This window comes from Lycorma delicatula, chromosome 2 (genome assembly GCF_047948215.1).
Source record: "Lycorma delicatula isolate Av1 chromosome 2, ASM4794821v1, whole genome shotgun sequence".
NCBI classification, from domain to species: Eukaryota; Metazoa; Arthropoda; class Insecta; order Hemiptera; family Fulgoridae; genus Lycorma; species Lycorma delicatula.
Window position 1 is genome coordinate 7,387,440 of NC_134456.1, and position 19,150 is coordinate 7,406,589.

The 19,150-nt window shown below is 32.0% G+C and overlaps 1 protein-coding gene across 1 annotated transcript in view; it reads left to right on the forward strand.

Annotated features, from left to right (window-relative positions):
* SP1173 (major facilitator superfamily domain-containing protein SP1173) overlaps positions 1 to 19,150 on the forward strand; it is a 281,971-nt gene that overhangs the window by 184,016 nt on the left and 78,805 nt on the right. The window contains exon 4 of the mRNA XM_075358237.1: positions 8,660 to 8,744. The gene's annotated coding sequence lies outside the window, so the exon portion shown is untranslated. The remainder of the gene's footprint in view (positions 1 to 8,659; positions 8,745 to 19,150) is intronic.

A 19,150-nucleotide genomic window follows, 5' to 3' on the forward strand; every position in this document is an offset into this window, starting at 1 on the left:
TAATTGTTATAGTTTTTATTAAATTTGTATATTTATATTTTAAAAGGTTTTATTATTTTACCGGGATTCGAACCCGGGACCTCCGGATGAAAGGCTGAAACGCTACCACTCGCGCCACGGAGACCTCGCACGGGACTGTCAGTAGCTCACTGTTATAGTCTCGCACGAGGTGCTCACCTCGCCTCATCTAGCCTCGCACCAGGGGTTCACACATGTTACACCTCACCCGGTAGCGTCGAATGACCTTGAAATTGGTCTTAAACCGGCTTTTCTCCTCTACTATAAATGGATTTAATTCAAACCACTCTAAACACAGTAGTCGGTGGAAAATAATTTAAAGAGAAATGGCTGCAAAATCATCACAATTAATACTGAACATTAAGAAACTTACAGAACATTATGGAAATTCACAAAGTGTTTATCTTTCACTTTATAAAAGTCAGAATGTAATATAAGTAAATCCAACTGTCAAAACAGCACTACCTATCGGATTTAAACTACTCTCTTAACACAGTAGTTTGATCAAAATACCTCTAACCTTTTTACTACTGGTCGAATTGAGGATTTCAGTAGCTTTAAATCTTCTCCGGGCAACGCGGACCGTTTTGCAAAAACCCGCCCGTAAATCGGTCAGGTAGTTTTTTAGTCTATAACGAATATACATACGAACATTATATTTTAGACATATAGAAGAAGGTCTGTTTGTAAATTTGTTTAGTTGATATCTCGACACCTAGCGGCTCCAATCCAAAAATTAAATGGAAAATTTAACCTTTAAAATGCAAAATTTAGCCTTTCCCTTTTTCGCTTCCCACCTTCCCTTTTTTCTTTTTCCCTTTTCCTGTTCTTCTTTTCTCTCCTTTTTTCCTTTCTCTCGTCGGACCGTAAATGTAATTTTTTCAAATTTGTCAACCCCAGCTCCATCTAGCGGATCCATTTTTTGCAGATGTAATTCTTTTCGCGTAACTAATATACATTCTGAATACGAGCCAAATGGGACCATAAACACAATTTTTCGAAATATCTCGACCCCAACGCCACCTAGCGGGTCCAAACTAATTCAGAAACCTTCGCGGGCGTGCGCACAACAATTCACCAAAGTTTCATCGCAATCGGATCAACGGTTTAGGAAGGCATAAGAGATATACAGACAGACAAACATTCATTTATATATATATATATTTTACAAAATAGAATTGCGTGTGTGTTACAAGACTGGAGTTAATTAAAATAGATCTAGAAGCTAACTGGAAATGATTAAGAATTACAGACAATCATAAAGGAAATAAGAAAATCCAGGAATTATAAAGGTAGAACAGAGATAGATGTTGTGCAAGGGCCTGCCTTAGGGCAAGTAATAAGATGATTTATTAATATACATAATTCTGTTAGAATTTCAGTTCAGTAATCTTTTAAGTAAGCACAATTTTATGAACATTTCGCTTTATAAAACTATTTTAACTATCCTTTTATAACATTGTTTTCTAAACCTTTCTTGTGACAGAACGCTTTACAAATCTTAAATTTTAACTGAACACTTTTGAGGGAAGGTAAATATAATCATAAATAATAAATAAAATAAGTGAGTAAACCTAAACGTTAAGAAAATGAACATATATTCTCAAATGGTAATTAATAATTATTTTTAAAAAAATATCTTAAATAGAATAACAAAGGTATTTTATTACCTACCTCGAGTACGAAGGTCGCTCAATAATTATAAAGATAAATGGCAAAAGCTAAAAAATTATTTAATGGAATAAGGTCAAACTGCCTAACATTCAAGTTGGCACTCCCGACGAAGTAACTATCAACTTTTCGAAAAGAACAATCATTATTATAAACTCTTTTGTTTTTTTTCAAATGTCGGCTCCACTTGAAATGTTTACAGTGGAAGAACAGCGTGTTTTAATAAGATTTTTATTTTCTGAAGGTGTAAAACCGGACAAAATTCACTCACGGATATTAAAAAAAAAAATGCGATAAAAAGTGTATTAACCGTACAAATTTTTATAAGCGGATCGAACAGTTTAAATAGGGCAGCTCAACTTTTACAGATTTTATCGTAACAGAAGACGATTGACGCTTTGCGAAATCGAATTTATGAACGGAGCAGACGCATAAAAATTTGGGAAATTGTTGAGATTTTATAGTACGATTATCGGTACAGTCCATTTCAGTATCCGTGAAAAACTGAATTATAATTAAACGTGTTCGTAATGGGTTCCGAGACAGTCGATTCAAAACCAAAAAGACACCGAAATTCACATTTGTATGGAACTTAAAAAAATGTTTTTTAGCGGAAATTAATGCTTATTTGTAGTCGGAATCTAAATTTAAAAGTGTGGAATGGAAACATCCGAATACGCCCGCGGAAAAGATTCAAAACCTACGCTTTAGAAGGTAAATTTATCCTAACGTTGTTTTGGGACTATAAAGGCCCAATTTATTTTGATTACTTGGAAGAACAACGAAAAATCAACGACTAGTATTATTGTGACATGCTAGAAAATAAACCCCAAGTAGGAGGAAACGACTTGGTTCTCTTTCAAAAGCGTAATTCTTATGTATGATAATGTCCGTCCCCATACCGCTCAAAAGTACAAGAAGCTTTTAAAAATTAGGTCAGGAGGTATTACTGCACCCGATTTTGCACCTAATATTTTTTTTCGGTTCTCAAACCGTGATATAAAATTCGACAACAATGAGCGGGTTACGAATGCGGTACAAAAATGGCTCGGACACCGAAGTGTAATTCTTTATAAAAAAAAACCCTTTCGGCACGACAGAAGTCGGAGCTAGTTTTCACCGGTGCTAAGTAGGGTATAAAAATGATTTCCACCTTAAAGTTAATAAAAACTTCAAATTTATTCAATACGACAATGGTTGCATGATCAGCATACGACTAGCCCCTCCTTACAATTCTTCTTCTTCTAATCTTCTTACAATTCCAGCAACATTTTGGCCATCCTTTGCCGTAAGGTGGTTGGTCATATCAACATTTATTTCAGATAAAAGTTTTAGGTAATATTCAGATGACTTACAAAAACTTTAAATCGATTCGATACTGTGCCTATTAAGGGAGGTATGATTTTTTTGTCTTTGAAATCCCATTTTTTCACCTCTGGGCCAATGGTTGGTGATATCCAAAAAACTTTACTTATATAAGTTTTAGGCTTTTATCCAAAGAAAAGTAAGAACTTTAATCGAATTAGATATTTTACTTAATAGGAAAGTTATAGGGTTATTTTGTTTTTTCGAAAAAGCCCTCCCATTTCCACCACCATTGTCCGATTTTGCCCATTAACGAACTCAACCGAGATTTTGGGTCATTATATTTTATGTATCAATTTTAAAGTGATTGGCGCAAAATTACGGGCGTTATCGTGTCCACAAGAAAATGAAAAAATAAAAATAAAAATACATATATATATATATATAAAAATTTGAACTGACGGTGGTTTTGAGGTCTGGGGTGATGTGAAACGCGAAGTTACGTCGAAATTTTTCGGAAGTCAGATCATGGTACCCATTACAATAACAAGCTTTCTTATGAAATCTATTTAATAGGAATTTAAGAAAGCTCCCAGATCGATTGTAGCTGGAGATTGTATTGATAAGTAGTTTTAGTTTCATTGTCGTTGAATAAAAAATAATTTTTCTACAGTCATTTGTCTATTTAATTATTGAACCTCAGTATACTCGTATATTTGTGTATTACAAAAAATTACGTTATTAATGGCTTCTGTGGTATGGGGTCTTTGAATTGCAAATTTTTTTTATATTGGGCTTTCTAAATATTAGTTTTACCTAATTATATTTAATGGATAAAATGCTAAGCATTTTTTTATGGTGAAGAAAACGATAAATAATTCGAATCTGTTGTAAACCGATATATAGCTGAACTTGTTAAAGAAAATCGCAAAAATTACGCAGTTTGATAATTTTGTACCCGTTTTTAGTTATTAATATTAGGAATTATAATTAATTATTTTTTATTCAGTCAGTAAAAGGAGAATATTTAATTCTTGCGTAAAATGAAACGAGATAGGAAATTTGCCCACTTATTTCTTTTTGTTTTTGCAGTCCCTTAAGTCTGTCCCAACACCTTCCGGTATACCCTGAATATTTTTCCGTAGATACTTCTTATAGTCCTTGCCAATTCAATTTTGTTTTGATAAAATTTCCATATCAATTCATTTCATACCAATCTCCAAGTAAACTATTTTAGCCAGAAATGCTTATCTTTACTTAATTTTTTTTAAATGGTAAGTTCATGTAGTTAACCTGACTGAAAAAATTGGAGTTGTAGGTAAAAGCAAACATTATTTCACGAGGGTGAAACGCTATTTGAAAGGAAAACTATTTGCTAAATAATTTCTGTAGACAGGAGAAAGTTTTATAGTACTAGTAATAAAATGCTTGCCTGAATTTCATTGTGGTTCGTTACTTTTACATGCTCAAGCAAATCATAGTAAATCGCCTGCCATAGCACGAAATATTAAATCACATTTTTATTTATAAATATTAATTCATCCAATAACTGTCTCTTTTACTTCCTTGTATGAAGTAAAGGAAGTATTGTGATAGCGAAAAATTTCGGTTTCTAGATTTCAACGGAAATATCAATTTTGACCATCCGTGAATCTATTTTGACTAGTTTTGGCGTGATGTCTGTACGTACGTATGTATGTATGAATATACGTACGTTTGTATATCGTATAACTCTAAAAACGATTAGCCGTAGGATGTTGACATTTTGGATTTAGGACTGTTGTAACATCTAGTTGTGCACCTTCCCTTTTGACTGCAATCGACTGAACCAAAAGTGTCTAAAAAAGCCAAAAACCTCCAAAAATTTGGATTTTTTTTTCATTGATTCTAAAGTTATAGCCAAATAAAATTTTAATTAATGAAATATTTGGATCTTAGAGGAAGGGACATTGGTTTGAATCGGATTTTATCTCCTTTTTTATTTAACTTTTTTTTTAATTTAAATATTTTGATTTATTTATACTGACTTATTAACCTCTCATTTAAAAAAAATTATGATGAATAATAATTCATTAATAACAATAAAATATGAAAAAATATCAGAAGTTTTAAATGAAATAAAATTTTATGTACTTTTATAAATGTGTATATGCAATTTAATATGCATTATTACATATGTATACGCGTATGTAATAGATTTTGTAAATCATCCTATTATTTAATATTAATTGAAAATTATTATGTAGAATCGTATTATTTTTGGATTTTCTAGTTTAATTTCTGTTTAATTATTCTGGAATTTTTGTTTAATCTTAAGTACATTAGATTTAACTACAGTTACTACAAAAAAGACCCTCACAAGAACAATATATACACTGAGGCATACATGCCCGATCCGATTTTTTTATTCTTTCCTTGTTCTTAAAAATTCTTCCTCTTCATATTCATTTTGTCGTTTTTTTTTAGATATGTTCCTCGATGTTATCTTTCTTTTTTTTTGTATAATTGTTTCTTTTTCATTTTTGATTATTTACCAAATAATCCAATAATAAAAACTGAATATTTTACACCGTAAGATCGAAATTAACATTTGTAAACAGTATACAGGAGTTCACTAAACGGAATACTTTAATTTTTATTAACTTTTATTTATACGACACACCAGAAATCTGAAACTTTCATTAATCAGCAACTCACGAAGACAGGAATAATTCTGATCTAGTAATACGAGTAATAAATGGACTTTTATTCTATCCTAATATTTCATGTAAGATAGCTGAATTAATAATTGTATAAATATTTGATGTTAATGAAAACTAATACTTCAGAAATTGTGTAACTGTCCACATTATTAAAGAATTGGAGGATCGTATATCACTTTCAAATGAAATAAGTTTAAATGAAGTACAGCAAAAAATGTGTATATGTAATTTAATAGGCCACAAGGAAGTCATGTAGTGTCTACATCAGATTTAAAAAAATAATATGCCTTGACTGAAAAAACAAATTATTAATTCAAAAACGTTTAAAATTATCAACCACTATGAGATAAGATTTGTGGTCTTACTTCAAACTGACCCATTCCTTAATTTTAATTTTCTGAATTGCTAATATCGTTATATAAATTATTTATGGATTAAATAATAATAATAATATGCAATATTAAGTTGTGAATACTTATCGTATTTGTAAGTAATTATATTTCAACCTGTCTTAGTTATACGATGACAGTTATATGATAGACGCTGGTTGTCTACCAGTCGGTGCAGTTAATTATTTCTATTGTGTACTGAGTTACTGCTACGCTGGTCACTTATTCTTTATTTTCATCCGTCATGGGTTTGATTAACTTAATCTGTGAGATGCCAGATAAACAACATGCTGTTTGTTTTTTAACAAGCCAAAGGGATTTTATGTAATCGTACGTTTTACGTAAGGGTCATGAAACATCTGTTTCGTTAAGTGACAGGGAAGTTAAACGGCGTTGTACAAAGGCAAGTTGTTGCAATTCTGCTCGTTTAAATATTTGGTACGTGGCTGCAATCCTGCAAACTGAAATTCGAAGTTGTTTATTTCCTGTACGCATGGAGTTTGAACTATACTAACTTTTATTTTTGTAATGGAATTCGGTATGAATAGTGTGGCTTTAACCAATTGGAAATATTTTGTAAGAGATGCGTGTGGGTACAAGTTATTTCGTAATAACTTACGAAATAGACGGTAATGGTATTACCGTCTATTAGACGGTATAATAGACGGCAATGGTCTGAACGTGGAATAAATGGATTCCTTTTTTTTTCAAGGTGAAAATACACCAATAAAAAAATAAAATAAAAAAGTAGACAATTACATTTTTCAATAAAACATAAAATCTATCTACTTAATAGTGGGCTAGTTTTTATTGATTTACCGGTAGTAGATGTTGCCGGAATTTGCAGAGAAACAAAAGAATGTTTCGTACATTCGGTCCCCGATGGAACCAAAAACATGTTACTAAATATAAAGGAGTGTATTAGACCAGGGGTGAACATAAATTTTGATTGTAGGCGAAATTACGATGATATACCTAATCTATATTTAAATATTGCACATCAAACTGTTAATCGTGCGCTTTACTTTAAAGATTCAATTTCCGGGGAGCATAAAAACGCAGTGAGTAGTTTATGGACAGCAGCGAAAAGACAGAATCTCAAGGAGTGTGGTACATCGAGATTATATTACACTGCTATTTATGTGAATTCATGTTGCGCCAACGTAACAGCGACACGTTCGATCAAATTTTGCAGGATATCGCCTTTTTTTGGTCTTCAGAAAAGTTAATTCGAAATAAGACCCGATTTGTTGTTTGACATTTGTAAGGGCAAATTAAAAAAAAAAAAATCTTTATGGTATTTTCCTGAGCTAGATTAAAATTGGTAATTTTTTGATGATTTAAGACGTCCACGCACTTTTGGATGGCCATTAAAAAAGTCTAATCTGTCAGCCTCTTAAGTGAAACACTCATTCGTGTAAATTAGGGCGAGCCGAATTTAGGAGAGCTGCGAGAGACAGTTTGTTGGGTAGTGAATAAATCTGATCTGTCAGGTTCCGAGGTAAAACGCTCATTCGGGTAAACTTCAGGGAGCCGAGTTTAGCCTAACGAGGAAGAAACAGTCAGTTTGGTAGCGAATAAGAAGTATCCATAAACCTTTTTTTTGATATGCGTTCATTCGGGTAAACTCGGGGTACCGAATTTATCCGGGCGAGAAAGAAACGGTCACTTGTTCGTGGTTTCTATTCTTGGTTGTGTTTCGTTTTTCATTGAATACATTTATAACTGTTGTTCCGTGTACGTAATTCGTATAACTAATATACCTATCCTTTTCTTTCTTTTACCTGTTTAGCCTCCGGTAACTACCGTTTAGATAATTCTTCAGAGGATGAATGAGGATGATATGTATGAGTGTAAATGAAGTATAGTCTTGTACATTCTCAGTTCGACCGTTCCTGGGATGTGTGGTTAATTGAAACCCAACCGCCAAAGAACACCGGTATCCACGATCTAGTATTCAAATCCGTGTAAAAATAACTGGCTTTATTAGAACTTGAACGGTGTAACTCTCGACTTCCAAATCAGCTGATTTGGGAAGACGCGTTAACCACTAGACCAACCCGGTGGGTTTAATATACCTATCCTACCGTTGTAATATTGTACGTTATCTTAATAATGATTACGATCGTCATAGAAGTTTTCACTTCGGCCGTGCGGTTTAAAGCACACACAATTTTTTATTTTTAAAGTGTAATGGAATAAGCACGATCATTTTCTATTTTTTACTGTTATTATGAAACGGAGATTTGAGCTTTAAACTCATTGGCAAATACATAGCAGCCGAGTACTGTTAAACTTTTTCATTTATATCAATTTATTGTACATAATAGTTTTATCATTACTATTTATAGAATTCTGAAAATATTAATGATTAATTTTACGATGTCGCAATAATAATTACATGTTATTTTTATCTTTGTAGACTTAAATTATAAAATAAATAAATCATTTATTTATTATTATAGCTGATGAATGTTATCAAAGATAAAATAATAATGGTATTTTTAAATTTCAGCCTAATTTTATTGTATTATTGTTAACATTTTTTTAATTTATTTTTATTTTTTATTTCAGGACACGGACATTCAACCTTCGTTTGATACGTATAGTGTTATTACAGACAGCACTGGTAGTATATTAGTGACGTCATTATTAATAGGTAGGTGTTGCATTATATTCTATTTTCTGGCTCCACTCTTTGTATGACGTAATCATTTAAAATGTATGATGATGTAGCGTAATATTTCATTTTAAATCTCCGCTTGTGTTAGCTTTTTACTAACTATAATGTTTAGTGTTAGTCATTTCTCTTCTTTCTTTCTTTTTTTTTTATTTAATGTTGAACTTTATTTTTTCTCTTTGAAATTCTTACTTAATAACATCACCTTTATTTATAAAATATCTTCTACTTTTTTAAATTTATTATTTCAAGTATTTTGTTTAAAAATATTTTAAACAGTTCTTTTTTTATGGCTATATAATTATACTATACAGTATGGTGTATTGGAAAAGTAAAATAATCAGGTCAAATTTTTTTAGAGTCGTGAATTAGTAGCTCTTGACATTTATGATTCCCTTCGAACAACATACATAATGTATTGAAAAAATTTCAGAAGGATCAATGTACGTAAGTACGTACAAGTACGTAGACTTGTTTTTGCTTGATATCTCTGAACTGTTATCGACTGAATTTATTAACTGATCTTTTATCAACGGTTTGTGTATATCTCTGAATTCGACCATTTAAATGAAATTTTGTTCGATGACTTATAATTATGGTCATTTCATCGACGGGATTTAATTTTGGTTACAATCGGTGAAGGGGACTGAGAGATTCTGTACCTTGTGGGTCTCGTATCTCAAAAGTTTAATCAAAGGGTAGATAAATTTTTTCACATAATTTAATATCCTAAGGGATATTAAATTATGTGAAAAAATGCAATAATGTGCTAAAAAATATAATAAATTATGTGCTAAGATACATTCTAATGATGTTAGGTCTTATTCACATTCTCATAAAGGGGTTGGGACAAAAACAACCGTTTTTTTCTTTTTTTTTTTTCAAAAAATATAAAAGAATGTAGCCGCATTCCTTTATTAATTACATGATTTAACTTATAGCCATGTCTTAAGATCCATATCAGTGGATTTGAATTAATGAAATATAATTTTTTTTTTAGAATAAAAAACTTAAATATTTATTTAATAAAGCATAATTCGGTAAAATTAATATTTACGGAGCTGTTAATAATTAAAAAATAAAAATAAAAATATTTAATTTAAAATTAAAATTAAACCGGCCATTTTGACATTTTCAAAGGTAACATTTTAAAACTTTTTTATATTTTAGAAGAAGTTGTTTGTTACTTGTACACGAAACTTCAGTAAAACATCTCAATCGTTTTTAAGACAAATTTTTAATGAACAAAAAAAAAATGGTGGCTAGAGGGAAAACAAAGCGAGATTAAGTATATTTTTACTCGTACTATTTTGATTATTACGATTTCCTAAATCAGCCCCTTAAGTTTGGCAACTGTTTCTTGAACACTCTGTACACAGGTAAACAAAGTATGGAATCCTTTGAATATCCTTTCAACAATTGAACAGAAAAAATGTATAGTGAGATGCTCCTCCCGTGAAATGGTTTTTTTTTCTATATGACAGACATCATCAAACCCCAATTCTCATTTAGGACAACTCAAAAATGATAAATATGATGAAAGTTGGGATTATGATACATAATTTTAAACTGCACATAAAATTAATTTTTTCCTATAAGAAATATCAGGCTGCATAAACTCCAACAAAAATAGTGGCCATTTATTAGTTTTCATAGCTAGTTTCAAAAGTAGTATATATCTCTTAAATAATTGTTAAACAGTGAAACACTTAAAAAAATAAATTTTAGCAAATGATCCTATCTCAAAGGATCTACTTTGAGCAAGAAGCCATTACTTATGGCTTACTTGAAGGACATTTTTGAAATGAACTGTGAGAAATATTATACGGTCGCTATTGTGGTTTGGATTTCGTAGTCCGAATTTTTTTAATGCTCTTTAAAGTGATATCACGATCGTTAACTTTTCCATAATCTCCCTTACGTGTTCTTGAGGGTATGGTGTTCTTTTAAATGTTACTTTACTATGCTTAATTTTTTTAAAGTTATTAACGGCTTCTATCCTTTATTAATGGTTTGTATAATACCTCTTTGACTGTTTTCAGTCAGTGATATGAAGTGTCCTTGGAAACAGTGTTTATGTGTGAGGAAATTATGTTGCATGCCGCACCTATATGGGCGGAGACGCTAAAATATAAAATTTATAGAGATATTTTACTGAGGGCCCAGCGCCTTTTGCTGTTAACAGTAATAAGAGGTTATCGCACTACTTCTCATGAGGCTGTTCTGGTGATTGCTGGAGTAAAGCCCATTGATGATCTCGCGGTTAAGCGTCAACAGCGTTATTCTGCAAAAACGTCGGGTGAATTGGCTTCTAGAAACATTAGAGAGATTGAGAATAGCGGATTTCAATTGTGGCAAGAAATGGGATGAGACAACTAACGAACGTTATACGCATGGTTTCTTCCATAATGTAAGGAGTTTACGGGGCGCCTCATGGATGTCCCCCAATAAATATTCTACACGGTTTCTTTCGGGCCATGGTGCTTTAGGGATAAAGTAGCTTGTTTCGGCTGGCTGATTCTGGTCTGTGTCCTAGTTGTGGTTTAATAGACGATGCTTTTTATGTCTTGTAAGTCAGTCTTCGATATGAGGATAGACGATTAGAAATTGTGAGGCAGCTCGGAGAAATTAGATTTTACTTGGATTTGACTGTAAATTGGAGAAGCCAGGCCGAATGGGTTACAGTAGAGAGTTTTATGAAATATTTGGTTATTTAGCGAGTTGGGAAGGGCGTATAGGAATGGCTTTTCGTGTAACACGGATGGCTAGGGAAGCTTGGGCGTTATAGTTGCCATGAATAGACGTTTTTAAAGTTTTTTTTTGGTGTTAATTGTTTTTGTTTTGATATTTTGCGGTGTTGTTCGTTTAATCCTTTCTTTTCTTTGTTGTAGGCATTTAGCTCAAAATGTATAATTTCTTCTATTCAGTTTATTTGGTATTAATTAGTAGTTTTGGTTATTTGTTATATTATTTTGTAGGGTTTACACCGATGAAACGTCATTCGTGGCATTTGCCACGGTGGCATTCTGATAGAGACCTAGATACTGATGACTGAGAGATGTCAATCAGTCTGCGGGTCTAGAAGATGACCTCGGTAAAGCCAATTAGGGCTACGTACGGAGCGGGTGGTGTAGCGACCGAAATCGTCACATGGATCTTCATCTTCGGGGTCAGATGTGACAGAGGGCTATAGGACTATTTCACTTGAGGCAGTTTTAGTTGTCGCTGGTGTTAAACCAATTGACGTCCTTGCGTCGGAACGTCAGTTAGGTTACACTGCGAAGAAGTCGGGTGAACTGACCGCAGCGTATTCGGAAAATAAAGGAGGAAGGTTTTGGTATTTGGCAGGACAGGTGGGATGAGATCCCAAATGGGCGGTATATGCACGGTGTCTTTCCAGACGTAAGGGCGTTGGAAGTCGCCTCGTGGATCTTCCCCAACAGGCATGCGACTCAGTCGTTCCTTTCGGGGCGTGGCGCATTTTGGGACAGGCTGGTTCGATTTGGCTTGACTGACTGGTCAGTATCTTCAATGCTTAGTATCGGATGATGAATATCATGTGCTGTACGTCTGCTCAAGATATTAGTTTATATTTATTAGGCGTGCAGAGGTGGTCAGGGAGCTTGAGGGTATTGGTTCGAGTCTGGATCTGCAGGCTAACTGGAAAGTTAGAGATGAGTGGCGCATTGTTGAAGTATTTTTCAGGTTTTTGGCTCTCTAAAGGACTGCAGGTGGTATTTAGAGTAGAATAGTAGCCTGTATGGCTAGGGAACTGTTTGGGTGCTTTTCCGCCAGAGCGGCGGATTCGGCAATTGTGCCCGGTCGTTGTTTGCTAATGTTCGTGGTTGATTGGTAATTTTTGGTTGCATTGTTATGATAGGTCAAAATTGTGATGTTGCGAACAATTTTTGAGGGTATGAGATTAATATTTTGTTATACCTCAATTCGTAAATGTTTATTGGTTATACGTTTTTTTTTATAGGTGAGTTTGTTAGTTCATGGTTTTTAACATCGATGGAAATGTCTTTCGAGGCTTTTGCATCGGTGTCATCTTAATAGAAGCCGTACTGATGACTTAAACATGTAATCAGGTATTGAGAGTCTGGAAGATGACCTCCAGTAAAGTTTATCAGACCCACCGGGTTGGTCTAGTGGTGAACGCGTCTTCCCAAATCAGCTGATTTGGAAATCGAGAGTTCCAGCGTTCAAGTCCTAGTAAAGCCAGCTATTTTTACACGGATTTGAATACTAGATCGTGGATACCGGTGTTCTTTGGTGGTTGGGTTTCAGTTAACCACACATCTCAGGTATGGTCGAACTGAGAATGTACAAGACTACACTTCATTTACACTCATACATATCATCCTCATTCATCCTCTGAAGAATTATCTAAACGGTAGTTACCGGAGGCTAAACAGGAAAAAGAAAGTAAAGTTTATCAGGGCTCGGAACGGACGGGTGGTGTGGTGACCGGGATCGTCACAAGACAGGCGTGTTCCCTTATGGGGTTAGATACTGAAAACAATGTTTTTGGCGCCGGCTAAACATTCCATTATCGATTATGATTGAAGTAATATTTTTTACAGTCTCTTTATTCAGTAGAAAATGAACGAAGTTTGCTCTTTACAGGGCTTCTAGTAATGACGTAATTAAATGTATCGATCAAAAGAAAATTTAAAACTTTAACAATTGAGAAAGAATTAAATTTTAACCTCCATTTAAATCGGGAAATTTTAACAACAATATTCCCAGCGCTTTTTAATATTGTAATTACAAAATGTTATTTACATTATTAATGTACGTATTATAAAATATTGTATATTACATAATCGGATCCTCCCTTTGAATAAGAATTATGGTATTCAGTTGTTTATAACATTTATATATAGAAACTTGAAACAATGATGTTTCGTTTCTTAGATCAGAAATCTGATTACAGTTTAATACCGCTGCATCTAAAACCGTTCTGCCAATAATGATGGTCGTGTTTGTACTGATAAATTGGGTAGTTAATCTTGTAGTAATTGTAAATAATCAATTATTGAACCGGTTTAATACTTCGGTTGTTGAGAATACTAGTTAACTGTTCATGTAAAAGTATTGCATTAAAGTGGTTATTAACAGATTAACGTCCATTGACCTCTTCATCGTACTTTTTAATCTTTTATTTTAATGATAAATTCACTGTATAAGCTTAAAATTGTAAATAGGAATGTAGTGAGAACATTTTGTAGCTAATGAATAATTCTAAATTTAATCGGCATTCGAATCCTGGAGCTTGCAGATAATAAGCTATAATGCTATCACATCGCTTTAGTGCAAGTCGTTTAGTTTAACTCTCACTGTAGGATATTTACTATTTTTCATATCGTACAAACTAAATTTGTTTAACAATTTTCATTAAAATATTAAATGGATACGACAGATGGATAATAACGGAAATTGCTGGATCTTTGTACGTAAAATCAAATGATCGAATTTATTTTCGTGCGTTCACAAATAAAATTGAACCGTTTTAATATTGATGATTAAAAAAAAAAAAAGAAAAAAATAATCTTGAATAGCTCAGAATGGAATTTTTTTGAAAGAATTAGGAGATTTAGATGAATTTTTGGGAAAAAAATCCGGCAAAGAGTTACACAACTTTCCCGGCTTATTCTCGCTAAATTTCACTTTTTGAAAATTTGGGGGCTCATGTATCAGGGAGCTTTTTTAAAGATTAAAATATTCACTAAAATTTATTTTAAATTAAAATCTAAATCGAATTTAAAAATATTTCGATAAAATAAAATTGTGTTTTTTTACTTCCTTATACGAAGTAAAGGAACTATCGTGATCGTGAAAAATTTCGGTTTTCAGATTTCAACGAAAATATCCATTTTGACCGTCCCTGAATCCATTTTGATTAGTTTCGGCGTGACGTCTGTACGTACGTATGTATCTCGCATAACTAAAAAACGATTAGCCGTATAATGTTGAAAATTTGGATTTAGGACTGTTGTAACATCTAGTTGTGCACCTCCCCTTTTCATTGCATTCGACCGGACCAAAAGTGTCCAAAAAAGCCCAAATATAAAAAAATGTGGATTTTGGACTTTTCTTAACTGCAGTAATAAGCCCTCATTGAGGACTTTTCAACGATATATCATAAGTGGTATCTATTTTTATTGGTTCTAGAGTTACAGCCCAATAAAAGTTTAATTAATGAAATATTTGGATCTTACAACGGGAAGGCACATCGGTTCGAATCCGAATTCATTTGCTTCTTTTTTTTAAATTTACATATATTGATTTATTAATAATTATTAACCTCCGATTGTAAATTTTTTTACAATCAATAATAATAATTAAATAATAAACAAAAAAAATATATATATATGTAATTTAATAGGCGTACAAGGAAGTTATGTGGTGTCCACATCAATTTTTAAAAATTTAATTACCCCTCTCCATGAGTGGAGGGGTATTAAGTTATTTTATTGATTTTATAGTGTAACAGAATTCGTTTTGAGCAATAAAAATTTGAAATTAATGAAAAGTTTTTTTTTTGCATTTTGGGTGATTTCATGTTCAAGGGGACGCAAACATACATACACAAAAATACAGAGTGATTTTTTAGTCTTGTTACCCAATTTTAAATGTAATTTAAGAAAGGGAAATTTAGGTGGAACAAAAAAAATGTATTTGTAACTTACAAAAGAGATTTAATACAAAGCTATTACTTATATAATTGTTAAAGAATATGCTCAAAATGCCCAGCCCGCGCGGTTATACACGCATGAACTCTTTTCAGCATATTAGCAGAAACCTTTTTAAGAGTTGCATTGGAAATATTCGTGATTAAGTCTGTAATATTGACTTTAAGTTCATCAATAGTGTGAGGATTGTTTTTGAAGGCCTCGGACTTAATATAGCCCCACAAAAAAGTAGTCAGGAGATGTGAGGTCTGGGGACCTCACAGTTGTATCGACTCAGCATGCGCAAAAGATAGTTTCAAAAAACCAAAATATATGTTATGACGAAGTGAGGGTGATTTTTTTATTAATTTATACGCATTTGTAATCTCCTACTATACTAAGCTCCAATATAACTTGATTTAAGTGATTCGCTGTGTTACAGTTTCGTCAGAAAAATATCGTAGAAATTAATTGATTATACGATTAGATCATCAATTTTTTTTTACGTAAAATTTACAAAACAACAGTTTCGTGAAGCTTTTCTATTTTCATTTTATTTGCGAGAGAAAAACACGGTCTTTCAGTAATTTTTGAAAAAGAAAATTTCAGACAGCTGTAAAAAAATAACAAACTATGATAAAAACTTGATATTCTAAAATGTTATTCAACTCCCTTTAACACTCTGCCAAGTAACAATTCAGTTAATGATTTTTAAAACACCCATGTCTTTCTTTTTACAGAAGAAGCGCATTCCAAATACGTAGATTGTTAATAATAGTTTTTTTTAATTTAGATGAAAGAATTTTAAAAAGAATCGAAAAAGTTTTATTTTTTGTATTGAAGTGAGCTAAATTCTATTGTTTATTTAAATTACGAGTATTACTCTATTTTATAAAGGTTTTCACTTTTACGAATAGAAAAGCGGTTATAATCTTAATTTTATACGCTTCCTTAGTTATTCTTTAGTAGAACAAGTAATAATAAATTAGAGCGCTTTCTCTTGGTGGAAATCTGCATTAGAAAATTATGTTTATCATCTTTTAAAATTACATACATTTTTTAGCTGTGTGTCATAAGATTTAAAAAAATTTCTTTAATAAATTTACATATATTTAATATTATTTTTCATAAAATATTTTTATGCATAATTGTAATAAAAAATTGACGATTCTTTTGTACATTAATTTTTCTGAAATATTTAATTAGTTAAAAGAAAAAATACGGAAAACAACTGTAACATTTTCCTGGCGCTGTCCTTTTTATTCAACAAAATTTGGGTATATGGAAATTATGTTAATTAAAATTTACTTTAATTTGAAATAAAAATTATAAATATTATTCGGCATTTGCGAATGAATAAGAATAAAAAAATATTTAATGCCATGAAGATAATAATTTCATAATATTAAATTAAATAAATGAAAAAAAAATCCTGTTTTAAAATCAAAAGATTTTTATGCCTGTAAATACTCATCTGTCCATAATAAAAAATAGAGAATGCAGAAAAATTAAAAAAAGAAAAATCTTGCAGAAAATCTCCCCACCTTAAAAATACAACCCCGTGAAAGATTATGTAAAAAAACTGAAAGTTCTTTAGTACAATTAAAAGGAAAATATTCCACGGCCACCTTTATGGAATTCAAAATAATACCTTAACAAAGAAATTATCCGACTGCAACGCAAATAAAAAAATTGCAAGCAAAGTAGTCTTTTCTTTCTTTTTCCTGTTTAGCCTCCGGTAACTACCGTTCAGATAATACTTCAGAGGATGAATGAGGATGATATGTATGAGTGTAAATGAAGTGTAGTCTTGTACATTCTCAGTTCGACCATTCCTGAGATGTGTGGTTAATTGAAACCCAACCACCAAAGAACACCGGTATATATAAGCAAAGTAGTCTGCAGGAACTTTTAAAGAATTAAAAAAATAATAAATTACAGATTGAGAAGTATTATCAAAAACATGAATGAATTCCGTTACAAAACCTTCTCAAAAAAGAAGGAGCAAAAGGAACACAAGAAAAAATAAATAACGTAGAAATACTTTAAGAAAAAAGAAACCTAAATGAAAGTTTGTGCACGGTTCTTTAGCTAGCCAATTTTTAAAAAAGAGTAAAATAAAAATTAAGAATATTATTATTATTAAATATAATACTCTTTTCTTTCTTTTTATGTTTAGCCTCCGGAAACATCGGAAGGTATTACTTCAGAAGATGAATGAGAATGATATGTGTGAATGTAAATGAAGTGTAGTCTTGTACAGTCTGAGGTCTACCATTCCTAAGATGTGTAATTAATTAAAGCCCAGCCACCAAAGAACACCGGCATCTGCGATGTAGTATTCAAATCCGTATAAAGGTAACTTTACAAGGATTTGAACCTTACAACTTTCAAATTTAATAATATCGCTGCCGGGTCGATCTAATGGTTAACTCGCCGTAGCAAATCGATTGTTTTACACGGAGACAAACCGTGTAGCACGTAGTGTGGAAACTTTATCAGCCGAGCCTCGTAATATAAACGGTGACGCCTTCTATATGATGGCCTAAAATCATGCCAAAGCTTTGTTATTTATAGCTAAATTTCAATTTTTTCACCGATGAGTTTTCCAGATATGATGCAAAAACATGTTTATAAATAATTTTGAATATCATTCCACCGTTTAATCTAATCGACCGAAAACTTTGGAATTTTAAATAACTTAATAAGTGCTTTCATCATACTAAAGCTCAATTTTCTTCAGTCACTATACAAAAAGTCAAAAATTGAAATGACGAAAACTATTCCTCCCCCTTTTATAATTTTATCCAAAATTGGATGCCAGTAATGCCTATATATATATATATATATATATATATATATATATATATATATATATATATATATATATATATGGATAGATAGAACACTTGTGGGCCATTTTTAAAGAATGTATGTTGAGCCAATCTGGAGATTAATAAAAATACAGGCCAACACATGTACGTACATCTTAAGAATGTTTTTATAACATTTTATTCGTGCTTTTTGGACTATGGAGTCTTGAAATATCGAGATTTGCAAAAATTTCAATACTCAAAATTTTGGCCGATCGCTATAATTTCCCCTTATAGCTATGCTGTTGCAGCAGCAAAAGAGCTACAGTTGGAATAATAAAAGTTTCAATTTTTAAAGGTCCTTCCAATCCTTTTAATTTTTAAAAAGATTTAAAGAATTATATATATAAATGTATTTTTGTTTGTTTGTCCCTTATGCGTCCTATACCATTAATCCAATTGCGATGAAACTTTGGTGAGTTGTGCGCACGCCCGCGAAGGTTTTTGGATTAGTTTTGACCCGCTAGATGGCGCTGGGGTGAGATATTTGGGAAAATTTCATTTATGGTCCGATTTGGCTCCATTGGAGAATATACATTAGTTACGTGAAAAGAAATTTTTTTTCAAAAACTACCCGCTAGGTAGCGCCGGTGTCGAGATATTTACGAAACAAACAAATATACGAACAGACTTTCTTCTTCTATATATATATATATATATATATATATTTTTTTTTTTTTTGTCTTCAGTCATTTGGCTGGTTTGATGCAGCTCTCCAAGATTCCCTATCCAGTGCTAGTCGTTTCATTTCAGTATACCCTCTACATCCTACATCCCTAACAATTTGTTTTACATATTCCAAACGTGGCCTACCTACACAATTTTTTCCTTCTAC